Below are 22,000 nucleotides of genomic sequence, written 5' to 3'. Positions count from 1 at the left end.
TGGCACTGATTTTTCATAGGGTTGCATGGAGCAGAAATAGGAGCAGAAGGCTAGTAGTAGGGAAGGCTATTCTTATAGGGCAGCCTTTTTGGGTGTGTGCACACTCTCACATCATATGAGAAAAGCAAAAGTATTATTGGTGTCTTCCCACCTCTAGGTTTTAGCACTGACCGCCCCCTGCAAATCATTGTAAGCCAAGCCCAGTAATTCTGTTCTCAAGGGTGGTAATGTAGGAAATAGGGAGATATTTTTGGACTGCGAGGCCCCAGAAGAATACTATGTAACATTACTAAATTCCAAAGGGAGTAATGCCAGTGGTTAGAAAAAGGCATCTTGGGCCAACTTTCAGAGGATGGTGTCTTAGCCAAAGAAAGGGTAACATTCCAATGCAAAACAAGCTGGCACTAAGAGTTTGGAAAAGCTAGACTCTTTAGAATATTCTTGCTAAGCTTATTTACCTTTTGCAATATTAATGCACTTCTTACTGTACTTTAGCAACAACCCGAGAAAAGATTTTTCTGCCCTCACACACAACATGTGGCCAATCCTAGCTGCCATCCTCTCCCCGTATGGCACACACCCACCTGCTGCGGTCATGGAAAGCAATGGAATCAGTATGTGATGGGTTTTTTGGGGGGAGGGGATGTTTGTGTTCTTAGTCAGATTTTGTGAAAATAATATTGTATTTCAGCCTCCATTTTGAGTGTCGCCTCGATTACGTGCTATACTGTACACCGTCCCTGTCATGTTACATTGCATCATCTCTGGTGTTTTGGTGTCTGACCTTGAAAGGGCCATCACCACTGAATAGCTTCACTCTGAGGGAACAATGGGGGAGCCTTTTAATGATTCTCTGACCAACGGAGCTCCCATGGCATTTACATTGCAGAATGAAAAGACTCCAGTGGAAGGACAGAAAGAAAAAAAAGGACATACATTTAAAAAGGTGTCACAGACTGATCTTAAAAGAGACATGCTTGATAAGTGAGGGAGAGATCATCTGGACCCTGGTCAAACCCAGTGTGCTTTGAAGCATGCAGAATCCAAAAGTTGAGTCCCATACAGCAGTTTGATGATTGGCCATGAGGAGGAACTCAGCCAGCACTGTAACACAGTGCTGCACCAATGCGCAGTTTGGGGAAAAGATTTGGGGGGTTGGGGGATGTGCTACCTGTGTGGTCCATATGGTGAAGATTGGGGGTGAGACATGAGAAGAAGCTGGACACTGAACATAGTTCCTCAAGGTAGTGGTAGTGGCACTGGCTGGCTGGGATGCAGTAGTGGCCACAAAGCCACCTTCAATCTAGCAATCCTCCGACTTCCCAACACCCCTGTTGTTCACTCCCAGCTTCTGGCAGTCAGAAGCTTAAGACACCAGAGCATGGGGATTGCATCCTTGATCATCGTAGCTAATAGCCTATCCTCCATGACCTGTCAATGAGTTCCACATGTTGACTGTGCATTGTGTGAAATAGTACTTCCTTTTGTTTATTTTAAACCTGCCTATTAATTTAATTAGGTAACCCCCCAGTTCTTGTATTAGGTGCCACTGCACACTGAGCGGCTGTTTTAAGAGACCTATCCACAATGACTCCAAGATCTCTTTCTTGAGTGGTAACAGCTAATTTAGACCCTATCATTTTGTATGTATGGTTCAGATTATGTTTTCCAATGAACATTACTTTGCCTTTATCAACATTGAATTTCATCTGCCATTTTGGTGCCCAGTCACCAAGGTTTGTGAGAATGCTTTGTAAATCTTTGTAGTCTGTTTTGGACTTAAATATTTTAAGTAATTTTGTATCATCTGCAAACTTGCCACTTCACTGTTTATCTCTTTTCCAGATCATTTATAAAGATGTCAAATAGAACTGGTTCCAGTACAGATCCCTGGGGGACACTGCTATTTACCTCTCTCCACTATGAAAACTGACCATTTATTCCTACTCTTTGTTTCCTATCTTTTAACAAGTTTCTACTCCATGAGAGGATTTTCCCTTTTAATCCATGACCGTTTACTTTGTTTAACAGCCTTTGGTGAGGCACCTTGTCAAAGGCTTTCTGTGAGCCCAAAAACTCTTTATCCACTGCGTCACCCTTGTCCATGTTTGTTGACCCCACTCAAAATATTTTAATAGATTAGTGAGGTATGATTTTCCTTTACAAAATCAATGTGGATTCTTCCTCATCTGTGTTCATCTATGTGTCTGATAATTTGTTTCTTTACTATACTTTTAACTAGTTTGTGTGGTACTGAATTTAATCTTACCAGACTATAATCATCAGAGTCACCTCTGGAGCCTTTTTTAAATATCAGTGTCTCATTAGCTACCCTCCAGTCATCTGGTGCAGAGTCTGATTGAAGCAATGGGTTACATATGACAGTTAGTAGTTCTACAGCTTCATATTTCAGTTACTTCAGAACTCCTGGGTGAATACCAGGCGACTTATTACTGTTTAATTTATCAATTTGTTCCAAACCTCCACTAGTGACATCTCTGTCTGGGAGAGTTCCTCAGATTTGTCACCTGAAAAGAATGGCTTGGGTATAAGGATGTTTCTCATATGCTCTGCAGTGAAGAGCAATGCAAAGAATTCATGTAGCTTCTCTGAACTGCCTTGTCTTCAGTGAGTGCTCTGTTAGCCCCTAGACTGTCTGTTGGCCTCACTGATTGGTTGGCAGACTTCCTTCTTCTGATGTACTTATACATTTTTTTTTTTTTTTTGCTGTTAGTTTCTGTCTTTTGCTATTTGCTCTTCAAATCATTTTTGGCCTAATTATACTTTTTACACTTGACTTGTTCCTTTCTCTTTTCCTCATTAGGATTTGACTTCCAATTTTTCAAGCATGCCTTTTTGCTTCTAACTGCCTGTTTTACTCTGCTGTTTAGCCATGGTGCAGACATGCCAAACCCACAAAAAACTGCAGAAATTGGGCTTGTTTGGGGCTTAATTGGCTTGTGAGTTGCTTGTTGGCTAGTTTTTGGCTTGTAGCTTTGTTGTTTGTTGTAGCTTGTTGCTTTTTTTTTTTTTTTTAATCAGCTCCTGGCAAGCGAGGGGCGAGCAGGGGCAAACAGGGGAGAGAGTCAGGGGTGTACAGCAGGCCCACCACAGTCCCAGACTGCATGCCGGGTGGATCTAGTCATATAAAGTGTTGGGGTTCTTAGGGATTGGCTTGTTTTGGCCTTGTTTTGAAATGGGATTAGCTTGATTTTTGGCTTATTGTGAAAGTCGGGTGCTTATTTACCGCACGAAACTTGGCAACTGTGCCATGGTGGCATTTTTTCGTCCTCTTATTATTGTTCTTTGTTTAGGTTATACATTTAGCTTAAGCCTCTATTAGAGTGGGAAATTCACAGGCATTTGCAAAATTCAGATGTATATTGATAGACTGATTTTCAGCCTCCCAAATGTGAGAGATATTTGTTCTGGGGTTTGGGTTTAGGCTTATTATTCATTTTAATATAGGATTGATTGTGGGATTTTCTTTGATTTTTTTAAAAATAAATTGATATGGCAAAGCTGGAGAAATAAATACAATGCTTAGTGTAAAATAAAATTCTTAACTCAAAGAAATTTGAGTTTTATTTAAAAAATACTCTTTTCACAGAAGGACCTCACAGAAACGAGTTATACTCTACATAGTATTCCTGGAAATAGTTTTTTTGCGGCAGAACCAATGGCTTCACTGTAGATGGCAGAATCCTGAATAAGACACTTTAATAAATAACCTTAAATTTGGTTATTAAAGGAGGGAAAAAGGCCAGCAACTTAGTATTCATATTACATCATGTAGCCTTTTGTCCCTTAATCTTCAGCCTTATCCAATCTTGAAAGATTTATAGTTTGCTAATGTTATGAAGTAAAAGGACAGTTTTCTACCCAACAAGGTAAGTCAAATCCACTCCAATCAGTGGATTAACACATCACTGAATGACTTATAACTTTATTGCCACCAGAACATTTCTGTTCAAAATCATGACAGTGAGAATGCCAAAACGGACAGCAGGGTTTCTGCTGGTTGCTGCAGGCTTGAATGAATGCAAACCCTTTGGCCAAAGACTGCATTGTCTCACTCTTGGTTAAGAAAGAGTCTGTTCTCATAACTGGTGATATGGAAGTATATATTCTTCAAGAGTTTGTCAGAACTCCTGAATATTTCCATTTTGATAGAGATGAGACCAAACCAAATTCCTGCATGAACACCGCCAAAATATAGGGGGTGGGTGAGGGGTGTCCATCTGGATCTGACTTGGAATCTAAACTCAGCTCCGCTCAAATCAATGAAAGTTTTCCAATTGGCTCCAAAGGGAACAAAATCAAGTCAGTGGTCATTAATCCCTCTATTCCTTACAATGGGCCAAACCAAGCCCCCAGATTTTAACACCTGAAACCCATGCAGAGAATTGGGATAGAGGAGCATCAAGAGATTGTTTTGTACCGCCTTTGGGCTTTTGTGCTTCCAATTTGGTCCCTAGCACTATTTACAACAGCTTAAGGAATGCTGTAATTTATGGGCAGCAGCAATCGGCCCCAAGGGTCCCAGCGGCAGCTGGGAATCACAGGAGCACAGCCTTGTTTTGGCCACACCCTCTTCCCAACTTCTGCTGGCTTTACACCAGTTGGGGATTCCCCAATGCCAGGTGAATCCTGAATTGGCTGTTCAAGTCTCTTTGGACCAGTACAGCAGTTCACAGGGACTGAAGCAGCTCCAAGGATCTGACCCTAGTCTACTGTTATCCTTAATTCTTTTATTCATTTCACAAATAGGCCGTACTGATACTCATGCCCAGTGAATTCTTCAAGGAAATGATTGTAACTATTGTTCTGACAAAGAGGATAGACAGGCTGAAGAAACAACATCATTTGCAGGTACTGGTAAACTTACCTTTACTTTTGGTTGATGTTTAAATGCACATTAAAACTGGTTGGCCAAGTTTTCAGGTAGTGCGGAGGTTCTCAAACTTCATCGCACCTCCTGGGTTCATGTAGTAATTTTTGTTGTCAGGATGTGGTCACAGTGCAATGAAGCTAGTGTAGATTGGCATGCTGTATTGAAGCCAGTGGAGTTACAAAGTTTTACAAAGGTGAGAATCTGATCCAATATTTATGTTGTCTTTGCTTTATATAAATTAAATACATGTTTGTCATATAAAAAAAGGAAATGGTAAACAAGTATACAAATCTTGGGCCAAAGCCTTAGCTGCTGTAAAGTGACATAGCACCATTTACTTCACTGGAACTATGCTGATTTATGCCAGTGGAGGATCTGGCCCCTTACATAGAACTTTCTTAATCTAGAAAAGTGCTTCCCAGCAATGGGAGGGATTAAGTCTGGAGCCACACATTTCAGGCTATAAGATTACCTATATGGCATATCTACAAATGTAAATTATCAAAGAAATTATGTCAGTCTTTTTCTTAAGTCCAGACATGATATTTGTCTCTGTGACCTCAAATTCCAAAAATCAACTATATGTTACATGAAAACAACAAATCCTTTTGTTCTAAATCCATTGCCTATTTGTCTCATTGTTCTTGTATATGTAATTGGCAAAAAGGGAAGGGCTGATTCATTCTCACTATGTCCTTCACCCTATCAAACACCTTAGTTAAATCCTTTGTAACTCTTTTCCCAGGCAAGCTATATAACTCCAGCCTTTGCGATCTGTTTTATGTGAGCCCTGCCTTACCACTTCACCATGTTCACGTCCTGGTACTTAGTGTCCAATAGGTGAGTTTGCCTACTGAATCGCAGGGCTTTTCTGCCAACTGTCAGGTGAATGAAAGGCACTCTCCAGTCTTAATCTGTTATGAGCTGCCAAACACCCTCTTGTTCAAGTCACTTTGATCTTCGGGGCTGGGAGGGCAGTCATGCTTTATTATAAGGTCAGTATTCAAAAAAAATACACAGCTACTGGCATTTATACCAAAGCTCTTTATATATGGTACAAAGGCCTCCTTGTAGTATGACAGGGCAGAAGATTATGTGCATCCAGCGTATATGTGCAACTAACATCTTGTGGAAAAAAGAGCACATGGGAAATGGCATCATTAGTTAATTTTCAGAACATAACCTGCCTGCCTTATTTTTTTGGCCTATCCCTAGCTGCCTCCCTTTTTCCCTATTTTTCAATTCCTGGCCCTACATTTGGCCTCTGTTCCCAATTCATTCCTCATACCCAGCTACTTTATGCTGCCTGGTGCCCCCTGGCACTCATTAGCAGAAACTTGAATAGGACCTCTCTGAAATTCTCACTATAGTAAAGCCTTGCAAATGCTGGAAAGTAACCAGTGGCATGTTATTACTTCTCTGTCATTGCCCTGATGTTTCAAAAACTATAAAAATAATGTTATAAAGGGTTGCACTTACAAATCTGAAAGGCAGGAAGTATTTTGATCAATTCTCTAGTCCTCTTCAATATCCTACATTCCCTTTCCACATTGTCTGACAAATGCAGCCGTGATTGTGTACCGTCAAAGTACATGTCTAACCACCTGTTGAAGTCTCACCCAATGGCTGAAAGTTGTTACTACCTGATGCTTTTCATTGGATTATTTGAAATGAATTGACAATCTCAGTTTCATTCCTCATGGACAGACGACTGCATCCCAAAAAGAACCACCACAGTTGTTATCTGTCTTGGCAGTCACAGCAGGGATATTGAATACTGTACGATCATTGAAGCTTCTTAAAGGGTATTCAGTGAGTGCATTTTCATTATTCAGTGAAGACCAGTGAAATCTGATTTATTAGATACAGCAAACTGGATTAAGGTCACCTTAATTCTGATTGAGAGTATCCACACAGGGATTTAATGCAGTTTAACTAATTTACTTTAATTTTCCTGAGTATCCCAATGTAGACAAGCCCCTCAGTAATATATTGTAGCAGTGAGTTCCATAGGCTATTTGTATTGTGTATTTTAAAAAGTTCCCTTTTATCAGTTTTAAGTTTGTTGTGGAAAGTTAATATCATCACAACTAGCTAGTGTCAGTTAGCTATTAAAGCAACAACTAATTTTAAAAGGTTATTTCCTACTGTAACCTTTCTTCCTTTATTTAATTTATGGTGAATTGCAACAATTAGTCCCAAGCCTCCTCCTTTTAAGGTTATTAATTTCCCCTCTGAAGGCCTGTAACTCTAATTTGACTGCAGATAGGAGGTGACAAAGGCATGTATTATAATAACAATAATAATTAATAATAGATAATATAAAGGCATGGCTCAGTCTATTTTATCTACTGATGTCCATGGGAGTTTAGGGTCCCTGATGACTGAGATCATAAGAACTAAAATTTGTTAATGTTCCATTCCTTCAATGTACTTGGGCGTGAAGCCATCGACCCTTCGGGAACTCTAACTAAATGAGAGTGCAGAACATATCTCAGCAACAAAACTGCATCAGACCAGTTCTCGCTGTCTACATTGGCATCCTACTGAATATCAAGTCAAATTGAATGCTTGGTCCTTATCTTCAAGGGTCTCAATGACCTAAGCCCAGGATATCTAAAAGATCACCTAAAGCCCTGGGATGAGGATCATGGCCGACAACTCCGCTCCTCAGGCACAACGGAATATTCTATCACATGGATAAAGCTTGTCTATGCAGGAGACAGATTTCTTAGGGATCAGTCCAAGACTGTGGAACAAATTCCAACAGAAACTAAGAGCCAACTGTGACACTATGCACCCCTGTATTCACACCCTGCAAACTATTGCCATGAAATTTGTAAAAAATATGCCTTGTGAGGTATCATTTGAAAACTAATAACTCACTGATCATTAATAGTCTTGCGTGATGCATGTACAAGACAGGTATTAAGAGTTATGAATTATAACTAAGTGTGTAAACCAGGTATGTCAGGGGGATTTGTTAAACAGGTCTAACCTAAACAAAGGAATGAGTGTTTACCTCAATTTACATATAAGCTGTAAATAAGCCTCACACTAACAAGTGGGGGAGAAGACAGCATGATGTCTACACCCAGCAAGAGAGAAAAGTTCGGCCTGGGTTTTACTTTTCTGAAGAATCTATTTCAAAGATTTACTGCGCTATAAAGACAGGGGGACTGAACCTCAAGTGGTAAGCAACTGAATCAGCTGATTGTATACAACGGTGGTGTTTAACTTGTGATCCGCAGACCCCCTGGGGGTCTTGTTTGTCTGTGTTGTACAGCACAGCGCACACTATATTAAATAAATCCTATCTCAGGCTAACTCCCATTGACGTGCTGATATTATGGCAAGCACATTTACACAGTTCCAAAGTTGCTGAGGCATCAACATTTTGCAGCATGTTATTAACCGCACAGGAATAGTGTTCTGGTGTTAAAAATAGTTTGACGCTCTCCCTGCTATTTGTTGCTCATTATCAACACTCCCTGCCAGTTCTACATTCCCTTTAAATGGGAATTTGGCCTCAGTTCAGTGGGAGTTTTGTATGAGTTAGGACTTCAGAGATAGACCTGTTTATCACGGTTCTGGCATACGGAGCAGAGCAGGGTGAAAGTTTGGGCAGTGAAGGGGATTGGCTCACCTTGTGATTTACTTTGAGTTTGGGGTTTGAATAAACCAAAATGCACACTGTGAAATTGAGTCCAAACCAAGGAGTTTCACCTGATTTCATATATAAACTGAGTTCTGGATAGTTTGGACGCAAAACTATATGTCTGCCAGGTGCATCTGAAAGATTTGTGAACTTTACAGAATGTTTGAAGAAGCTGGGCTGAATTTCAAATCTGCAATGGAACATGAAAGCAGGTGAGTTTCGTGTGGTTTCAGGGTTTTATAGTGAATATTTTGCATTGTTCTAATAATGACAGATTTAAAAAGCAAACCTTACCAGATGTACTTTACAAAAAATAATAATCCTAGAATTAGATAGAAAGCATGGGTAAATGAACAGATGTGTTCTACTGCTCTCTACTGAACAGGAATAGAACTGCTCAACTGTGTGTCAAAGATCCTATAATGTCAACATGTAACGAGTTTAAGTGGTAGGACGCTGTGGTTTCATAAGAGAAAACACTGCAAAGTTCTGAGTAATCATGGTATGCAGCATAGCGACAACTCATTTAAGGATAAAAGTCTGAGGTTGACGATTATTTTACCTTTTACCTTTTTTAAAAATTTTAAATTAAAGTCATATTTTTTATATGCCAGAGTTAAGTTAGTGTGGGTGTTACCATACACACTAGAGTGACCATTTCCCCATGTTTATTCTTCCCCTCTACTGTTTGTTCCTCACACCTTCTTGTTAATTGCTGGAAATGGGCCATTTTGATTACCCCTACAAAAAAATTTTTTTCCCTCCCCTGCTGGTAATAACTCACCTTAACTGATCACTCTAGTGTGTATGGTAACACCCATTGTTTCATGTTCTCTCTGTGTGTGTATATATATATCCTCCTACTGGATTTTCCAATGCGTGCATCCGATGAAGTGGGTTTTAGCCCACAAAAGCTAATGCTCAAATAAATTTGTTAGTCTCTAAGGTGCCACAAGTACTTCTGTTCTTTTTTCTCAGTATTAGGATGACAGTGGCCCAGGGTTGCAGGAGATGGTAGGAGCGGCAGTCATGATGGTAAAATTTGCTCCATCTGTCCTTCCGTATTCTCCACCCAAGGTCTCTTTCTTTAAGCATCCACAGAGGGAGTGATGGGTGGAATAGCCCATCCCCTCATTGTTTTGTCCACCAATTAGGCCTCATATCCAACACACCAAGTTCTGGCTCCACATTTTCTGTTTTTAACCAAGCATGATTTTAACATACTCATTGAACCATAACAGGAGGTCTTTTTGTTTAAACTAATTCAGTCTATCTCCTTTTTGTATCTTTTCCCATCAACATTTCTTATTAGAGGTTACTGTGACATCTTATGGACTTTCACAGACTTTTCACAGCTGAGCTCAGAATTAAATTTGTAGGCCCATTTATCATAACAGGTCCCCTTTGGTGAATTGCTCTGATGCATGATTGCAGTCCCTGGACATAGTGCATGGTGGGGCATGAAACGTAAGCAATTATTGTCTGCTACATAACTATACACACCCAAGCACTATCAACAATATTCTTAAATTAGGTACATTCACTTCCCCCCAACAAATCCCGGCTTGAGTCACTTTTTGTGTATGGGTGCAAATAGAGTATTTTCCTATAGAGAGTCCATAATTGTGAACATTTATTTAAGGATAAAAGTCGGAGGCTGATGGTTATTTTACATTTAAAATGAATTCAATTTTTTATAAAGATATTAATTCAGTTGGTGGATCATTTATAAAGAGAAAAAAAGGATAAATATGTTAAATAAATTATTACTACAAAGAGTTTGCCAAGCATGACTCAAGACTACTTTCAGTTTGGAAAAATGTATCTGAACGCAGCCCAAAGCCAGAATGGGAGCAACCGTGTTTGAACATTATATATTATGAATACAGGGTTGAGGCTGCAATGGGATCAGGATCTTAAAATAACACACACTGATCATCTGCATTCATTGTGAGAAGCTCATGCTTTCCCTTGCTTAAGCTAAGTTAACTTCTTTTAAGATAAAATAACGTACAGAAGTCCATGTTCTCTGGGAAGAAAAGAAGCAAACTGATCACCACCAGAATAGTACATTTTGGGTTTTCCCCCACCATCATCTCTACCCCATTACTAGGCATAAAATGATAGTTTCTCATGAAATAATTAGTGTTCCATGACAGACATACTTTATATAGTACTTGGCACATCTAGATCCATTTTACTCTTGGGCATCAACATCTTTCCCTAAAGATGTTGGCACATGTCATTAATTCTTCTGTGAAATGTTTCTTCAGCTCCCTGCAGGAAATATAAGGCCCATAATTCATGGACAAGGTAGTACATGTTCCATTCTGTGATTCATCACTGCCTCATATGGTCAACAAAGAATTTCTTTGCCCCTGTTCAAATCACGATACAAAATGAACCTTGTCTCTTTCCTTGTAATTATCATTTGTTACAAATCTGAAATTTTTGTGATTCATTTCACACTGAGTCTACAACTCTGAGTCACAACTAAAACATTTGAAGAAAAAATGTGAATAGCTTGTATTAGCATATTTTGGTTAAATAGCAACCTTATGCACAGAGTCGGACTCTTCAACTCTTATTTGCACTGGTGTCAGTCCAAAGTAAGTCCATTGACTTTTGTGGAGTTACTCTGGATTTACACAAGTGTAACAGAGAAGAATTTGGTCCATTAATTGAAATACATTTCTAAAATGTAATTTATTTACAATGAATATTGGCCAAGACCTACTTGTCTTAGGCATATAAAAATTTCTATTGACTTTAATGGGAATTTTGCATGAATAAGGCAAGCAGAATTTGACCCTGTTCCCTAGAGGATAACACCTCTACATTAGTTATTTTCTTGCTGCATTAGCAATTTTCAAATTACAGGTAAGGCAGAAACCTTGCCAATATTGTGGGAAATACATTTACACAGTAAAAAAGTTGCTGATGCATTAACATTTCACAGCATATTAACCACACAGTAATAATGTTCTGCTATTAAAAATAATTTGACACTGTCCCTGCTATTTGTTACTCATTATCAACACTCGTTGCCATAAAAAATGTAAATCTGAACTTGGGAAAATGAGGTAGGGAATATGTGCATTGGTTGATGACATCATCTGCTACTAATGGCTATAAATCTTAAGTGAATTTGTAAGTACAAATGTGTAACTCTGAAGGTGCCAGATTTCACGCCTGCATGTTTGTAGCTTGCAAATACATCGAGTGCATAACCTGAGAACATCATTTTCTCTCCAAATAAACTCAGATATACCTTGGTTTCCAAACAAGCAAACAAAAAAGGCAGTCAGTCTCTTCTGGAAAAAAATATGGTGTAATATTTTAGCGAATTGCCATTTTCTTTTCTTTTAGACACTTTCGAGTTGCTTTGAACACTCCATTTATGCCTTCATCAAAATGACAGATTGACAGTCTGGAAAGAGTTTAGAAATTAAGGTTATAATATAACTTCAAGACGTCTTCTTGCATGCAGAGTGCAACATAAGTGAGTGTTAAAGCGCTAATGCCATTTGGACAGGATAATACTAGTTAGCATGTCCAAACCTCTTAAAAGTACATTCCAAACTATTATATTGCCAATTAAGCAGGAAGGTGGAAAATTCTCATCTTTCTATTGGCATAAAAAAGGGTTTTTCTAGTGTTTTACACACACACACACACACACACACACACACACACACACACACACACACACAGATTCCCTGATCTCATATGTAGGCTTGGCAGAATTAAATTTGTATTTTTAAAATAATTTCAATGGATAATATTGATGTTTATTTTAAAGCATTTTTTCTATTTTTATTTATTTTAATTTGCACAATTGTGCAAAGCTATGGTTTATAAGCCCTGGTTTTTTTTGTTTTTGTTTTTTTTTATCTATTTAAATGTTCACAGTTTTGGGAAATTATGGGTGTATGTCAGACACTATGGGTGCAAATGATAATCAGATTTGAAAATTAAAGCATTATAACCATTAAAAAACAAATTGTCAGTCACTTGTCAAAATATGCAAAATAAATATCCTTAAATCAAACTTCAATAAGTTCTCAAGCAGCATTTTCTTACTTTGCCTATCTGTACAGTTCAATTAGTGTGTGTGTGTGTGTGTGTGTGTGTGTGTGTATGTGGTAAAAATTAATGTTTACCCACCTTTACTGATAAAACTCCAATCCTTACAGGTTTACATATATGGCAGTCTGGCTCCAGGAAATATCTTTGAGGGAAGCAAATGAGTCTGTTCTGAGGAGGCTGGTTCTTCCCCATATATGGGCTCTCACTGTAAAAGCCAAAAGTGATCTCCGTAGCATTTGAGTTTAGAGATGAATCAGAAACAAGACAACAGCTGCTTTTATTAAGACTAAAAGATAATTAAACTGCCATTAATTGAAAATAATAAAGCACAAACAATCTGTATAGTGAGAGAGAGAATTCAGTGCTGTCTGGTTCCACAGACACTCCAGCATCCAAACTATGAAGCAGATGCTCAATTATGTTACATGATTTGAACAATCATTCATAGGCTGATTTTCACAGAAGAAGTTAACACTGTTTTCAACTATTTGTGGAAACAACTGATACAAATTACTGTTACTCTGAGACCTATAGGCAATCCAGTGTGCAAAATGTCCCTACAGCCTTATCTAATGCCTAGTAACATCAGAGGGAGTCTTTCCATTGGCTTCAGTCAGCATTGCATCAGCCTTTAGTGGAGTGAGTTGGGAAGGAGTTCAAACTCAAGATAAACAGTTGTGCAACATAAGAAGTAGGACAAAAAGCAGTGTGACATACTCATTAAAACCTCTTTAAGCTAACTGACTTCGCAACTGACTTGTCCATGATAAATATTGTCCAACCATCTATGGATGAAATCCTGGTCCCATCAAAGTGAATGGCAAAACTCCCACTGACTTCAGGCAGGCAGGATTTCATCCTGTGACTTAGCAGTTTTGCCATGACCAGTTCTGCACCCACATTGCACACACTCACTGTATGTACTAAGATCAACTTAAATCTACAATAAAATAATAGTCCTTGGTTAGTAACCTCCTTGGCTTTTGGGAGCCCTTAAAGGATGTTCTTCTTTGGATGCCATAAATGCTCCTAATTTTATTATCTCTAGTTCGACTATTACACTACTATATCCCCCCTGCACCTGCTACCTCCTCAATATTCTACCACTAGAAAACAAACCATTCTATTTAAGTTGTTAAAATATCACAATTTATGAATTCTGTAAGTTTTAGTTAAAATGTCAGAGCATCTGCTTTCAAACTGCAGTACTGAAGTTCTCACACAATTAAAATCTTCACTTTTGCCAACAAAATTGAATGGAAAGAAAATGATTATTCTTCCATTGTGTGTGTGGGGGGGGGGGGGGGGGGAGGTTGTTAAGTTTTTACTTCTACGATCTCTAACTGAACAATGACTGAAAACGCAGTAGTACTGAATTTATCTATTCTCTATTAACCCCACTGAGTGACACAAACTATGCAATAACAATGCACTAATAATAGAACATTTAAAATGATGTATGTAGATGCAATTTTTTGCACCAGCATTTAAGTAGTTATACAGCTTTGTCTATTAGGAACATTATGCTGGAAAGTGTTTGTACAGATTTTCCACTGCTCCTTGCAGTCACTAGCACTCTAAAACCATCTCATATTTCAGAAGTCCTTGTTGTATTTACCACTTAGCCTACTGAGAATATTTATGTGGTCTACCAAGGTAAAAGGTATTAGACAACTACACATTGCATAACATTCTAAATCAAATATTCCTTTTACACTTCCAGGGGGGAGTGGGGAGAAAACCCGCTCTAAAGTGGATTAACAAAACCAATATAAATAGGCAGCAATACTGAATATCTGCCTGCAGAAAGTGTTTAGCTGCTACTACAGCTAACGGATTAAGGGCATCTCCTAGCCTTGGCTGGCTTTGTGGCAAGCACTAGCTGGAGCTTTGCAGTGCAGCATGTCTCCATGGCCACAGAGTTCTACTTGTATCCTGAGGAGAACTGAATCCAACTGGATGAGCCTGTGGATTGGTTAAACTAATGTGGAGTTGAGTTACTCACCCTAACTCTGACACATGGAGATGCTTCCATTGACTTCAGAGGTTTAAATCAGGTATTTAGAGCCAGATTTTTAAAAGTATTTAGGTGCCTAACTCCCATTGATTTCAATAACCTTAATGACATAGGCCCTGATTCAGCAAAGTACTAAACCATTTGCTTACGTTTAAGCAATTAGGAAGAGATTTTCTAATGCACAAATGGCACCAAATTCCCATTCATTTCAATAGTGAAGTTCTCTCATAAGTACGTCACCAGTACTTCAACAAGTGCATGAGTACTTTGCTGAATGGACCCCAGTTCAAAAAAGAACTAAAGCAGATGCTAAAGATTAGAGCTGGTCAGGACATTTCTGATTAAATGAAATTTTGCTGAAATATGCTGTGCTTTCAAACCTGAAAATGTTTTGTGGACACCCATCTGTCTCAAAAGGGTTTGTGTACATGTGTGAGATGGAGAGAGACTGACTGACTCTCACACTCTATATCAGGGGTCGGCAACCTCTGGCACCCTGGAGGGTGGGGCCAGTTTGTTTATCTGCTGCGTCGGCAGGTTCGACATGATTCGCCGTCCCAGGCCAATGGGGGCTGCGGGAAGTGGCGCGGGCCAAGGGATGTGCTGGCCGCAGCTTCCCACAGCCCCCATTGGCCTGGGACGGTGAACCGTGGCCAGTGGGAGCCACGATCAGCCGAACTTGTACATGCGGCAGGTAAACAAATGAGCTGCGTGCCAGAGGTTGCGACCTCTGCTCTATATCCTGAATGGGCAGAGTAGGGACCTGGACCTGGGTTACCCATATCTCAGGTCAATGCCCCAGCCAGTTACAGTAAGACTTTATGATTACAGTATTGCCAACTGCAAGTGTTAAAAAATCGTGAAATTGGATTAAAAATCACGAGTTTTTTTTTCTTTTAAATAATAAAGTTTGTATTATTTTTATTTGGGTTTTGAGCCTTTAGGGAGCACTAGGGTCACATTTTCAAGCTTTTCTCTGCAATCATGAGGGCTAGAAACTTACTTTATTTTTTTTTAAATGAGCACTGACATTCTCACCTAATTACAGGATTCCAGAAGTTGGGGCTTTAGGAAAAGCAACAAATATTGAGACTTGTGATAAAATCTCAAGAGTTGGCAACACTGTATTGTAACAGCGTTACTGTGCTGGGTGGTCACGTGGGTGTTTTTGGCACACTCACATCTAGTGGCTCTGGCTCCTAGGAAGAACCCTGGTTTCAGGAAATAACACTGAAAGGAAGTTCAGAGGTGGGAGCTTCCCCCAGCTGAAGGAGAAAGCAAAACTGTTTTTACCAGCAACACCAGCAGCAGGAGGGGAGCCACTTGCATTTCCTCTTCTAGTAATAAATTGATGTGGTTCAGCTGTTTGCTGAGCTCATATTCCAGGGACTCTGCCTGCCTATGCTAACCCATCAATAAGGAGACTACAAGGTCATTTAACAGTAATATCAGCACTATGGGGTTGATTCAAAGCTCGATGAAGTCAGGTCCAATAAATCCAATACAATCAAGGTAACATGCTGGCAATATTCGTTAGCACCTCCATACTCCAGAGCTTCAGGGGTCTGGATGAAATAAAATGCAGAAGACCTAGACCACTTCTAGTTTTGGTTGTGAAATATCAAAACTTCATCAGGACACGCCAGCTCTAAAACTACAAAACAGCACATTGTCAAACAACACATAAATTAAGAACATTCTTTATAAACTAAAATTAAAAGCCTCATGTCAGCACCACTTAAGGTTGCTAAGTGACAACAGTGTAGGTACCTATCCTGTCACAACTTCAATGGGAATTGGATAAAGCCCAACGTAATTAGCTGAATCAAGCCAAACCCTTAAATCCCTTAGTAGTCCTATCAATGAGAACATTGCATAGTAGAAATAAGGCCCTTCATTTTTTGTTTTTATTTTGTGTACAATTGAATTTATCAGTGTTCATTACATTTTTTTAAAAAGAAGGTAAAAATCAGTGCAAAAATTAACTTCACAGCTTTCACAGAATCATAGAATAGCAAGGTTGGGAGGGACCTCAGGAGGTCATCTAGTCCAACCCCCTGGTCAAAGCAGGATCAATCCCCAACTAAATCATCCCAGCCAGGGCTTTGTCAAGCCTGACCTTAAAAACCTCTAAGGAAGGAGATTCCACCACCTCCCTAAGTAACCCATTCCAGTGCTTTTCTGGATAAATATTGGTGATGTGAGGATAGAAAAAAAGCAACAGAGAGAAAGTAAGACTATTGAAAATAAAAGCAGATTAATGCTGTGGTTTATTTTATAAACTGTACATTAGCATACATAACTGCACGCACACACGTGTACGATACACAGTGTCTCTTCTACTGCATTGCCTTATTTTAACAGACAGCCCTGCATTTACAGTTAGACTAATTTATTTGTAACATAAACACATTCACCTAATGTAATGTAATGTAATGTACTGGATTTTCTTAATATAATCAGTATTTTCATGTACTTGAGTGGTCCAAAATTTGGGTGAAAATCAGTACAAACTGAATAAAAGTTTTTGTAAAAACTTAGGAATTTTTCAGTAAAAATTGAAAACAAAGGGACTTGGGTATAAATAGGCAGCGAGAACAACATACATCATGAAATGTAATGAAGTGGGCACCATAAAGGAAAGATCTGGACTCCGAGCTGAAGGAAAGGCAGGCTCATAAGATAAGGAAAAGCTAAACAATTTAGACTGAACCCCTTGTGACCCAGTTCAAGTATTTTTTTAGTTGATTACATGAACCTGACCTACTAGGTACAGCATAAAGCACGGAGTTTAAAAGGTATGAGGAAAATGCAGTTAAAGGAGCTCATAAATGAGACTGACCCTACCAAAGTTTTGCAAAACACACTAGAATCATATTAAAAAACAAAGACTAGGTTTAGAAATGCAACATTTTTACTTATTATCTGAAGTTGCATGTTATAGCAAGAGGGATTACTGCTGGTTTTAATTAGGGGTGTGTGCCAAGTGTTTAAGAATTTGGGTTTAATTTGAATTTGGATTTAGCCCAACATTTACATGGCTGAGCTCCTACAATGTAATAAGAACTAATGAAAGAGAAAAACAATGAAGAAATGTCAGCATTTAATATTATATACTAAGTAATTTATGATGCATTATATGATCATGTAAATGTCAATGACTCACGTTGTCATAAGTTGCCATAAATCATTAATATTGAATCTTGGAAAGTGGAACAATGGCAAAGTTCAGGTTTCATTCAAGAACCTTTCAACCTTTTTTTATTGAAGCACTAACATCTCCCGGGCTCCTCCGTCCATGTTGTGAAATGTGGGGCAACCGGGTAAGTCACATCATGGTCAATACTGGAGCCTGGGAAATATGAATGGACTGTTGTTTCTGAAGACAGAAAAATGCTGTAAAATTTTTATTCTGTTCGACAAAATACATAAAAATTTCAAGTCTCCTGTAAAACCTTGCTGCCCAAATATTTTCACGAGTCACCAGCATGTCAGGTATGGAATTATCACCCTTCACTCATATTCCATCCTTTCTTCTGGAGACTCTGATAGTATTTTGAACTTGTATAGTACCTTCCATTACAGCACTTAACCGTGAATGAATTTAGCCCTGTGAGGTAGGTATTATTCTCAAGTTACATAGAGGAAAACTGAGCATAGGGATATTATGTGACTTGTTCATTAGTACACAAGTCTCTGATAAAGTTACCATCTCTTGATTCAAAGTCCTATGACTTAACCACAAGACTAACCCTCCTCGTTTTTGGTTTTTGAAGTCCAGCCTATCTTCTAATACCACATTTTGAAAGCAGTTTGAAACAAAACTTCTTCCACTTCTGCAATATTATATACTTCCTAATGATCTCTCTTGGGTTTGTGCCAGTAGCAGCTGAGCTTTGTGGCCAGCTAAGATACCACTTGTAGCTACGAAACATCCCCCGTGGTTTCATTTCTATAGTCCCAATCCTCCCACTAATTTCCAAAAGTGTTTTAGGTGTACAAGGAAAACAGGATATGGCCCTGTACTGAAAAGAACTCTGGCAAGTGATTTAGGTTAAAAATGTAGGTTTAGTAAACAGATATCAGATGTAAAATTAGAAATAATTTTATAAAATTGAAAGACAATCCATTGCAAATGATTTTTTTTTTCAAAAGAAGTATTCTTCTGTAGTATTGTAAGCCAAATATTGCAGCCTCTATTACTACATGAAGAACTAAGACGTGAAACTGACTAGTCTATGTTCAGTATGCCAACTGAGAGACATGTAAAAAGTAAATAAACAGAACAGCAAGAAGCGAATAATACATTGAGGATTTGATAAATATTTATTTATTTAAATTTAAATAATAGAAAGTGCATATGCAAAAAGTTCTAGGTCCCTTACATTTAATTAGACTTACAGTTGCAAATGATAATCATCTAGCAGGAGCAAAAAACAAAACAAACAAATAAATCCCAAACAAAACCATCTACAAATAATGACTTAGTCAGCCAATAAATCAAAGCACCAAAGCAGTTATTTAGCCCTAACCCTACCTCAAACCAAATTTTCAGCTAAATGGCTTTTGCAGATCAAATTCAGACTGCGTTAGACCAAATATATACCTGTTAACACTACATGTGCTGTTGTTTTTAAATGTGTTTTTAAAACTGGTTGTGTCTTTTTAAACATAACACGTCTTACCAAATTGCAAAATAAAGCAGCTTAGAAGACCAAACTACCTAGTACATCAATGCCTAAAACTTTAAAAGTGGTCACAACCCCTGAAGCTGCAGTATGTCATGATTTCCTAACTGCAGGATGTCCATATGAAAGCCATTGCACCCAGACTGCTCAGTAAGCCTATTAATATTTATCTTTTGCTTTGCAAATAGAAACTCACCTTGAAATTAAATATTTTTAGAATAATGTTAAACGTTCATGTATTAAACAAACTTTTTCATGTATAAAAATATATATAAATGTACAAGAAAAGAATGGATAGTGATGGGCAAGGACATTTATCAAGGAACTAAGAGTCGAACTCTTGTCCTTCAGCTTCAAAAACACACATCTCTACCACTAGAGCTAAAAGAATGCTACAAATGAGCCTACTCAGGCAAGTCAGCAACTCCCATTGCCGTCAGTGGTTCAGGTTCAGACTCGGAGCTGGTAATAGTGGCAGGTCCACAATGTTCAATATGAGCACTGGAGGACAACAACCAACACTCCTTCATTTACACAAGACCAATAATTTATTTACTTCTCCAAGTTAGACAATGCTCATTCCTTGCTTCTCCCTTTCGGATCCAGTAGTTGAGTGCTAATCTGCAATGAATCCACATGTTATAGTAAACAGGCACAACACACAGAGCTCAAAAAGCAACAAACCACAGGCTACTCCCTCTCCATTCAAGTGTAAAACTAGCTATCCCCTTCAGTGTGGGCAAGCCGAGAGGGCAATATTGCACACTCACACATGCACAGATCAACGACATTACCCAGGGTGAGCAGGATGACCATGAAAAGGGAAAATGTCGCCTTCTCACAGAGGATAGAAAGCCCTAATAAGTTGCCTGTGAGCTCTTGTGTCCCGCCCCCATTCTACTGATGATGGCAGTTTCAATATTCAAAAATGTTTGAATTCCTTGTTCCTAAGTTAGGAATTAATAAGACAACCTGCCAGCAAGCAACAACACTGGCAGAAGTTGGGTTGTTTATGTGCCAGTGATGGGGCCTCCACAAATACCAGGAGTACACAACACACAATGATGATTAAAAAAAAAAATCTTAGGGGGTTACATATTTAGTAACTGAAGTTATTAATGTGGGTTCTGGACTGTGAAACCAACTATGAAGTTCATTAAAATATCCAACAAGCATTTGTGTAGCTCCAGAAAGAAAAGCATTTGGTTTTCGATTTCCCTTCTTCTGCCCCCGCTCCTTGAATCCCCTCAGGCCAACATCCTTTTCCTGTTCAAACTGAACTGCAGCTTTTCCAAGAAATGAATATGTTTAATAAAGATTAAGGCTGAGATTTTCAAAAGACCCTAAGGGAATTAGGTGCTCAATACTGATCTTTTTCAATGGGATTTGAGCAATAAATTATTCCTAACCTAAATAGATTAATGGTTGAAATTTCAAACTATCCATTGTTAAGGATAATCTGTATTTTACCATAGTTAAAAGCAAAGTTGAGTTATTCTCATACTGTTATCCTCAGAGACTCTTTTTTCCTTCTCATATCCACAAACACTAAGAACTAGTTGCATTTCTTTGCCCAAGCTCAATCAAAACCTCCAACAGAACCTCAGAATTCTGAACACCAGAGATATGAACTGATCAGTCAACCACCCACCTTCTTTAGAACTGGAAGTACCCAATCATACACCAGTAGAAGGAAAAAAAGAAAAAGAAAAAAGATAATACAGCACAGTTCTGTGTTAAACGTAAACTACTAAAAAATAAAGGGAGAGTTTAAAAAAAATTACAAGGTAAGGCAACTGTTTCTGTGCTCGTTTCATTTAAATTAAGATGGTTAAAAGCAGCATTTTTATTCTGCATAGTAAAGTTTCAAATCTGTATTAAGTCAATATTGAGTTGTAAGCTTTTGAAAGAACTATAATGGTTTGTTCAGAATTACAAACATTTCAGAGTTACGAACAAACTCTGTTCCTGGGGTGTTCGTAACTTTGAGGTTCTACTGTAGTTGCCAAATGGAACCTATCAGAATCAGAGGAAAATTTTCTAGTGAAATTTCCACTAAGACTTTTCACCTGTGAAGCCACTTTTAGTTTCATCCAGTAATCACAGGGGAAGGACACCAGCAATGCCAATTTCCAGTAATGAACCCCTTCTGCTGTTCTCTTCATTACTCCAGTTTCCCACACTAGAGTAAAAAACAGTGTCAATTGCAAGATTTTCCATGATTTTAAGGCCAGATCATCTAGTATGGCCTCCTGCATAACACGGGCTATGGGATTTCCCCCAGTGGTTCCTGCATCTAGCCCAACAACTTGTGTTTGAACCAGAGCATATTTTTAGAAAGGTATATGCATGCCTCTATTGAAGAGGGACATTGGACTCAGTCCTTCCAAAAATGTCTCAGAGTTCAAAGCATCGGCGGGAAGTGAAAGGTGTATGTATATTTTCTCTCAAATTACCCTATTTATAGTTCTCCAGTGTTTCTATGGGTATGTCTACATGGCAGCTGGGAACATGTTCCTGAGCACAGGTAAACATATGTGCCAGCACGCTATAGTAGTGTAGCTGGTGTAGCACAGATGGCAACTTGGGCTAGCCACCTGAGTACGTACTCAGGGGGTCCAGGCGAGTTTGTACTAGCCTGAACTGCTGCCTGT

At 38.7% G+C, this 22,000-nt stretch overlaps 1 long non-coding RNA gene across 1 annotated transcript in view; it reads left to right on the top strand.

Moving 5' to 3' along the window:
- The first annotated feature begins 8,387 nt into the window (after window positions 1-8,387).
- The window catches only part of LOC117875324, a 101,616-nt gene continuing 88,003 nt past the window's right edge, over window positions 8,388-22,000 (top strand). The window contains exon 1 of the long non-coding RNA XR_004645249.1: window positions 8,388-8,764. This is a non-coding gene — a long non-coding RNA (uncharacterized LOC117875324). The remainder of the gene's footprint in view (window positions 8,765-22,000) is intronic.

This window comes from Trachemys scripta, chromosome 3 (assembly GCF_013100865.1).
Source record: "Trachemys scripta elegans isolate TJP31775 chromosome 3, CAS_Tse_1.0, whole genome shotgun sequence".
In the NCBI taxonomy this organism is placed as follows: Eukaryota; Metazoa; Chordata; order Testudines; family Emydidae; genus Trachemys; species Trachemys scripta.
Note: the sequence above shows the minus strand (reverse complement) of the source record. Positions and strands in the feature narration are given on the sequence as shown.